Genomic DNA, 8,538 nt, shown 5'->3' with positions numbered 1-8,538 from the left:
CTTCATTTTTCCATTTAGCTCTTAATGCTTTATAATAAATTCCTTCCTTTTCTTGTTTGGGAGGGTTCACACATACACACACAGTGGTATATTTGCCTTGCATGTAAAAGGTTCTCCAGGAAGGGCTGGGAGAAACTCATGCCTGAAACCCTACAGCTGCTTTCAGTCTGTGTAGACAGTCCTGGGCTAGATGGACCAATAGTCTAACTCAGTATATGACAGTTTCTTATGGCCCTATGATGGGATGCTTTTGCGATTTAACAGCCTCTTCTCAGAGTGACATGACTATGATCTTCCTAGTATCAACGTCCTCCAGCTCTTCAGATTAAAGGCATCTGCCTTGGGTGTTTATAAGCCCATTTGTGACATTATGAGCAATCCCCATGACAACCACTTTTGATGTCACAAGGCCTCACATTGTCCCTGCCTCACTGGAATGTGAAGCAGAAAATGGGCAGCAGTAATGACAGCAGCTGCTTGAAGGAGGTGGTGGTAAAACCAACCCTCAAGAAACCCTCCCTGGATGTGGAAAATCTAAGTAACTACTGGCCAGTTGCTAATCTCTCCTTCTTGGACAAGCTTCTTGAGTGGGTGGTTGTGGACCAGATCCACGTGCTCTTGGAGGAAACTGATTTTCTAGATATATTTCAGTCGGGGTTTAAGCCCGGTTTTGGCACAGAAACTGCTTTGGTCTCCCTCTGTCAGGAGAGATACAGGGGAAATGTATCCCTGTTAATTGTCCTTGACTTCTCAGTGGCTTTCTGTACCATCAACCACGTTATCCTTCTGAAGCAGCTGTCCAAGTTAGGGGCTGGTAGCACTGTTTGGTGGTGGTTCCAGTCCTACTTGGAATAATCATTTCCAGAGGGTGATACCCAAAGTGAGGCAAACCAAGTTAGTGTACCAGTGCCTATGACAGAAGTAGCTAACTTTTCAGTTGTGGTCCAGAGCCACAACCCTCACAGGCACTTGCCCCTGAGTAGACAAAGGCCTCCCACAGTATCTCACTAGTCCACCTGGGCCAGGAGAAGACTAGGCCAAATGCTATAGAGGAGGAATAACCATCTTCAGGCCATAGAATCCTAAAGTTATCCACAAGGAGGCAGACTGGGAGAGGAGGTCTGGGGAAAGAGACTCAAAAACGTTCAGTCTCATCTCATCTCACCCTTTGGTGCAGCAAGTTGATCATTTGCAGCTATCCATGGTTCTGCAACTGCTACCTTCTTTGGTGTCAGACCAGAACATGACAGCTCTTACATAAAAGCAACCAGAGATTTTGTTTATTATATTAAGCAGTCTGAACGTGCCACCTAGCCAAATGATTTGTGCAGAAGACCCATATCCTTCCTGTTTTTGTAAGCACCTATAGATCTCTTATATGTTGGACAAGATGGGTCCAGTAGGGCAGTTCTTACATCCTTAAAATTTCCTTAAGGGTGGCTTGAGGAAGTATGAGAGATGCCTCAGTTAGAACTGATGATTCACACCACTCAGATTTCTCAGAAAGCTTTCTTTCCTGCCACTGAACTCTTATTATTCTCTTTAGTTCCAAGGGAAATCTGCACATTATTTCTTTCCCTTTCATTTCCCATTTTGTGCTTCTTTTCTCCCCCTGGCTGCTTTGATGTTGGCTCAACAGTGAATTTCTTGTTCAGCTCATTGCCGTAAGAGCCGTTGTAAAGAAGAAGAGGTGTGTTTGCTAGTTTCTTTAGCCCAGAGTTTCTCAAACTTCACATACCCCAAATTAAAACTAGAGGCATACTTTTACAGTTGAGTAAAAGGTTGACTCTTCAGAATGTGGATGAGAAAAGAATTAACCACTTCCTGCATGTCGCAGTTCTGAGTGTTCCCCTTGAGTTTAAGGAGCCAAATCCAGTAATCAAATCCAGCCGGGATGCAATGGGAATTCTCCCCAGAGAGTAGGAATGCTTACAGCTCTGCATCAGGAGTGATTGAGTAATCAAATCAAATCTATTCCACAGAGATGGCAGAACTAACTGCACCACCACCACTGAGACTGATTGGAAGAAATTAGGGACAGAGCAATGAATCATACATAGACACAGCAAGACAGCGTCTCCTGGGGATGCATGCTTTGGGCTTATATGAGTCTTTAATGCAGAGGCAGGGAATCTTAGGCTAGGGGCTAAATATGCCCCTCCAGGCCCATCCACCCCCATCGTTCTGCCCGGACACTGAGGTCCAGCGCCGAGCGTCTCCACCCCCATCGTTCTGCCCGGACACTGAGGTCCAGCGCCGAGGGCCTTCTGGCGGTTCCCTCATTGCGAGAAGCAAAGCTACAGGGAACCAGGCAGAGGGCCTTTTCGGTGGTGGCGCCCGCCCTGTGGAATGCCCTCCCATCGGATGTCAAGGTGATGGACAACTACCTGACATTCAGAAAACATCTTAAGGCGGCCCTATTCAGGGAAGCTTTTAATGTATGATATTTTAGTGTTTTTTGGTTTCTGTGGAAGCCGCCCAGAGTGGCTGGGGAAACCCAGCCAGATGGGCGGGGTACAAATAATAAATTATTATTATTATTATTATTATTATTATCCATCAGGCTCTCATGAGTCTTTCTCATCATCCTTCTCCACTTCCACAGCCCCTCACTGGCCTGTTCTGCACCCTCCTGAAGTTTACTTGCCTTACTGGAATATGTCTTTGGACCATGTCTTGCATGTTTGGACGGAATGATGTTTGCACAATGTGGGTGTAAACCTCTGACTTGTGTGTGGCTGTAATTATAAGATTCACATCCTTTGCACCTCCCACTTTTACCTCTGGTCCTGCCTACTGTGTGGCTCACAGAAGATTCACCCCTAGGACTAAAAAGATTTTTTGGTGGGTGGTGTTGGAACACGCCTGGGGGGCACACACAGCCCCCGGAATGAGACAAACCTCTCCTGGCATCTTCCTTATGAAGTGCAGCTCAGGATGTCCATAGATCTTCAGTCCCAGAATGCTTCCAGCGACACATATCAGGAGACTATAATAATAATAATAATAATAATAATAATAATAATAATAATAATAATAATAATAATAATAAATTTTATTTATATCCCGCCCTCCCCAGCCGAAGCCGGGCTCAGGGCGGCTAACAACAATAAAACAATACAAAAGTACAGCATAAACAACACTCTAAAATCATTCATTATAAAATTAATTAATTCAAGCCACTGGCAACCATTGGGCCAGAGCTCCGTGAAGATTGCCGAGGGAGGGAGTCAGGCTGTGCCCTGGCCAAAGGCCTGGTGGAACAGCTCTGTCTTGCAGGCCCTGTGGAAAGATGTCAAGTCCCGCAGGGCCCTGGTCTCTTGTGACAGAGTGTTCTGTCTATGTGCATGCTCATTCAGCAGAGTTAGCAGAAACGAACTGGAGCATTGGTGTGTGCATTCTAAGTGTTTATTAAGCATTATATACAGCACAAAGCAATCATGGTGTTTCTCCTCCTCTGGGAGAGAGGGACAAAGTAATGTACAACAGTACAATAGAGCTGAAGAGAGAATATGGGCTTCCATTCTCACATTTTCCAAGCCTAGAAAGTAAACACAGACATGTGATGTAACAATCACACATCCATCAACGGAGGAGTGAAATGCTAACAGGTGGTTGCGTCCCTAGATTGCTGATGACTCTCTCTTGTTTTGACTATGCAAGGATCCACACTCAGAGAACGGATTCGCAATCAGCATATAGGATAGATGAATATTTCAAATTTATTAATAAGGCAACCAAATTCAGGGTGTAGCCAAACGTAAGCAAATGAGCGGAAAGTATACATAAGAATCAGACATAACAATGAAAACCCGGCCTGTACAATAAATAAAACATACATAAAACACAGAATCTTAAATCTTGAAGGAGAACACATGAGCTTGTCTAAGTTGAGCTGCCTTCACTATGAATTTAGCTTTATTAAACATTGCAGACTTGTCCAAATTAAACAACGGATAGAGGAATATGAAAAGGGCTTATGAAAAGCAATGACAGTCCTCTTATTATCTAACTCAATATGCGTTTCACCCATCTGACTCCTCCACCTTTCGCTTTTCCTGAGTTCGATTTAAGTGGCTTGTTGAGCATGAAGAGCCTTTCAACATCGGTAATGCAGTATTTTGGAGAGGAAAAAATCTGAACATAGCTGGCATGGAAGAGATGCCTGGATTCCCAGACTGCAGGGGCAGAGAGCAGGTGGGGGCATGGCTGGCGCACGTCTCGGGGGCATGACACACTGCCTGCAGGGGTGGGGCGTGCCGCCTGAAGGGGCATGGTGCCCAACATGGGGGGAAGCAGCCGCGATGGCACCCCACCAGGATCGTGGTGCCAGTGGCGGCGTGCTCCCCCCGCCCCCTCTTCCTTTGCCAGTGCCAAACTGCACAGAGCAGGGCATCTTGTGGACTTCCAAATATGACTCCTGTGCTTCAGCATGCTAGTGCTTTAATTATTACACGTGCTAATATTTTCAAAGGTTCCAGCTGGCAACATCAGGTATGCCAGTGATTGACTGCTAGCCAATATCCCCTTTTGCTCAGGATATGTTGCTTCTAGTGCATTTGATACACCTCCAAATTCATATAGTTCATGGGGTCATTTTTACCCAGCCACAATTACTGCTCAGCCGTCACAGTGGTGGTCAGGGTTTGTGACCTGGCTTGGGCTTCCCGAGCCCCGGAGACACCCCCCTCGCTGCCTGGCCATTGCTCCGCCCCCTTTCTTGCTGGCCAATCGGCAGCTGGCTGGGGGCAGGGTCAGGAAGGACAGGATCCTGCCAGCCACCTCCTCAGTTGGTTTTCTGGAGCTTCACCCACCCACCCATCCCTCTAATTTTAATGTGGTTTTCTTGCAGGCTAACCTTTTCCTTCCTAGGTCCGCGGACGTTGCTACGGTCAAACGATGGTTGCTATTTCTCAGAGCCGGAAAGGAATTTCCCTGCTCTGGAGATTTTGCCTTCCCCATAGCAATTGTCACAACTTTGGCAGTTTTAGGCCTTGGACAGTATCCTATAGTCTATCTTCGGAATGAGGGGTAGCATTATTATGCACCCCCATGTGGTGGCGTTTTCAGAGCCTCTTAAAGACTTGATTGTGGGAGTCGCTGACCCTGAGCAGCGGCAGAAGGTCAAACTCCCTACATAGGTGAAGTGGGGGCCCCGCTGTGTAAATTCACTTTTTGCAGTCTCCCCAACATTTGTCTGCCCTGTGCATCTTCAGACCCAACCAGGGGCTGAGAGATATGCCGTCCAATGCCTAAGCCAAGGTTTTCTACATCTGAAATCAATAAAATTGTGGCCTGATTTAATTCCGGATGTCAGGGAACTGCCATCAGCTCAGAGGCGGGAGGTGGAAGGGCAGTTGAGTGACAGGGAGCCGCCAAAGATCTTGAGAAGCAGTTCATCCTCCGGGGAGGAGCGAAGCCACGCCTCCAGTGGGGAAGGGATGCAGGGCTCGGAGGATGCAGGGGAGGACCGCAGTGCCGAATCTGAGCAAAGCGGGGTGGGGGGAGGGCAGGTCCCCCTTTGCCCACGCCCTCTCTGCGCAGTAGGCTCACGCGCAGAGAGGGGAGGCATAGGATGGGGGTCAAAAAACTGCTCTGCTGGGGAAAGTTTAAGGACTGCCCACTCCCAGATTCTGCTAGCAACTGAGCAGACATGGAATCGAGTCGGTCTGCATTGTGAACGTTTTGGACAAATAATAATGCCTTGAAAAGACCAACGGGGAGTCTTGCCTGTTTGCTCTTGAGCCAGCATCATAACACCCTACATCTCTATGTTGTGTCTCCTTATTTACGGAGCTGGCTTCTAGGCCCTGGGGGTTAGTGCATGGGTTCACAACTACCTGTCATTGTATTTAAACAGTGCTAAATGCAGCCGTGGCTTTACCGTTACCATGATGTCAGTTGCGGGACAGGTGAAGCCGTGACTGCATTCAGCCCTGTTTAAACTTGGTGCCTGATGCAAGCCATGTTGTCAACCAGGAACTCCCAATGCAGGTGAACCCAGTGTCTGCAGAAATCGGTGTCTTGCATTCAGTGCCAAATTTAAACATCACCCAAGGCAAGCCTTGGGAACTATCAAGAGCCTTTGTAGATCTGATTCAACTGTGGCATATGGCACTGTTTCCTAATGAACATCCACCCCTTTGACTCTTCACCTTTCTGTTTTCCTTCTTTTTCATATTCAGACAACTTGATGAATGCGATGAGAATGGCTTGGCGTCAGCCATGCAAAATCTCAAAGAAACATGGGCCATAAAGGCACTTCAGGGTAAACACTTTGAATTGGGAAAATGCCAAGGGGTACCCTTAATAGGTGAAGGGACGTGGGTGGCACTGTGGTCTAAACCACAGAGCCTAGGGCTTGCCAATCAGAAGGTCAGCAGTTCGAATCCCCGCGACGGAGTGAGCTCCCGTTGCTCAGTCCCTGCTCCTGCCAACCTAGCAGTTCAAAAGCATGTCAGAGTGCAAGTAGATTAAATAGGTACCGCTCCGGTGGGAAGGTAAACGGCGTTTCTGTGTGCTGCTCTGGTTCGCCAGAAGTGGCTTAGTCATGCTGGCCATATGAGTCCGGCTTCGGCTGGGGAGGGTGGGATGTAAATAAAATTTATTATTATTATTATGACCCAGAATCTGTACACCGGCTCCCTTGGCCAATAAAGCGAGATGAGCACCGCAACCCCAGAGTCAGCCACGACTGGACCTAATGGTCAGGGGTCCCTTTACCTTTACCTTACCCTTAATAGACAGAAGGAATCTTTAATGAATTTTGGCGGTAGATGCTTAATTGGCTAACTTGGAACCATGGTTATCTCCTTCAATTTCCCCAGCAGCACAAACAAGCTACTATTTAGTATGTGCTGAACAAATAATCCCATCTGTTCCCTTAGCACCTGCTCCTGTTCTGCTGAAAACAACACATTCCCTTGGAGTCCATCCTTCATTTCCTTAATGAAGCAATTGTTCCTTTCCACAAATCCCTTCCTCCATTTCACTCAAGATGTAAATATGCTGCATGGTTTTCTGACACAGAAAGAGATCTTGATCATGCAGCACAGCTGCTAGAAGCCCTCTGCATTTGCCCCCCAAGGTTGGAATCTAATTGCCAAATAGCAAAACACACCTCATTTTGCCATCTGTAAAATGGGCATTAATGTTTCATTTTGCCATCTGTAAAATGGGAAGTAATGTTTCATTCATGAATGAGGGAATAATTATGTGCAGGTGTTCATGGGGTGTAAAAATGAAAGCATGAAGAGGGTTGCTTACTGGCTCTATGCCTGCCCTTTATTGTTGTTTAAATTTATATACCACCCTTCATCCAAGGATCACAGGGTGGTTTGCAAAATAAAAACACAAAAATATGTAACATAGAAACAAACAAAAACAATACCCCCCCCCTTCAGATTAAAAGGCCATATATTATATTCTAATTTCTCTTCAGATCGTATAAATCTAAAAGGACATAGATTGTCTAATTAGCCAAAGGCTAATTAAGAAGGCATGTCCTTGACATGTTCAAGGTCCCGCTTGCACAACAACACTCAGCTCCTTCCTGATGACACAGAGAGGAGATTGCCTATTGGTTTTGATTCTCTGCTTCTCATTTATCCAGTCTTTAATTCAGTTCCTCACATTTCTGCAACAATTTGCAAAGGCTCTTAAAAAATAAAATAAAAACTCTTTGAATTTATTCAGCATCTTAGTGTGAATTTCTCCTAAGAAACACAATTTGGTATGCAGTTTCGACTAATGTGGACATTTCTCCAAGTGGTTTCTCCTAATACAGACCTGTCCAGCCAGTCGACCGCGATCAACAGGTAGATCCCCTGGTGATCGTGGTCAATTGCACTTGTTTGCGGGATCCATCTCACTTGCATGACTTTAAGAAATATGAAATGAATGTCTCTGCCCCCGCCCTCTCTTTCTGTCACTCTGTAGCGTCAATTTGGCACTTGTTTGATGTTAGCTGTTTCTGAGCAATTTAAAGGAAGCTAAAGTACTACTGGGAGTAGATCGCAGTCTCTATGGAGTTGGATGTGCCTGCCCTAATGCAATAAAATTTTGTAAGTTATTCCCACCAATATCTTCATTTTATGCACACTTTCTCCTGATATATGCATCTTTCTAAATTGTTTGCTTGGGGAACCACATAGAACCATACCAGCTGCACTGGCTCCCAGTGGAGTACAGGATCAGGTTTAAGGTGCTGGTTTTAACTTTTAAAGCCCTATACGGCCTAGGACCCTTGTACCTGTGGGACCGCCTCTCCTGGTATGTCCCACAGAGAAACTTATGGTCTTCAAATAAAAACATCTTGAAGGTCCCAGGCCACAGAGAGGTTAGGCTGGCCTCAACTAGAGCCAGGGCTTTTCGGCTGTGGCTCCGATCTGGTGGAACACTCTGTCACAAGAGACTAGGGCCCTGCGGGACTTGACATCTTTCTGCAGGGCCTGCAAGACAGAGCTGTTGCACCAGGCCTTTGGCCAGGGCACAGCCTGACCCCCTCCCTCGGCAATCTTCGCGGAGCTCTGGCCCAAT

This window comes from Podarcis bocagei (genome assembly GCF_964188305.1).
Source record: "Podarcis bocagei genome assembly, chromosome: 5".
Classification (NCBI taxonomy): domain Eukaryota; kingdom Metazoa; phylum Chordata; class Lepidosauria; order Squamata; family Lacertidae; genus Podarcis; species Podarcis bocagei.
Note: the sequence above shows the minus strand (reverse complement) of the source record.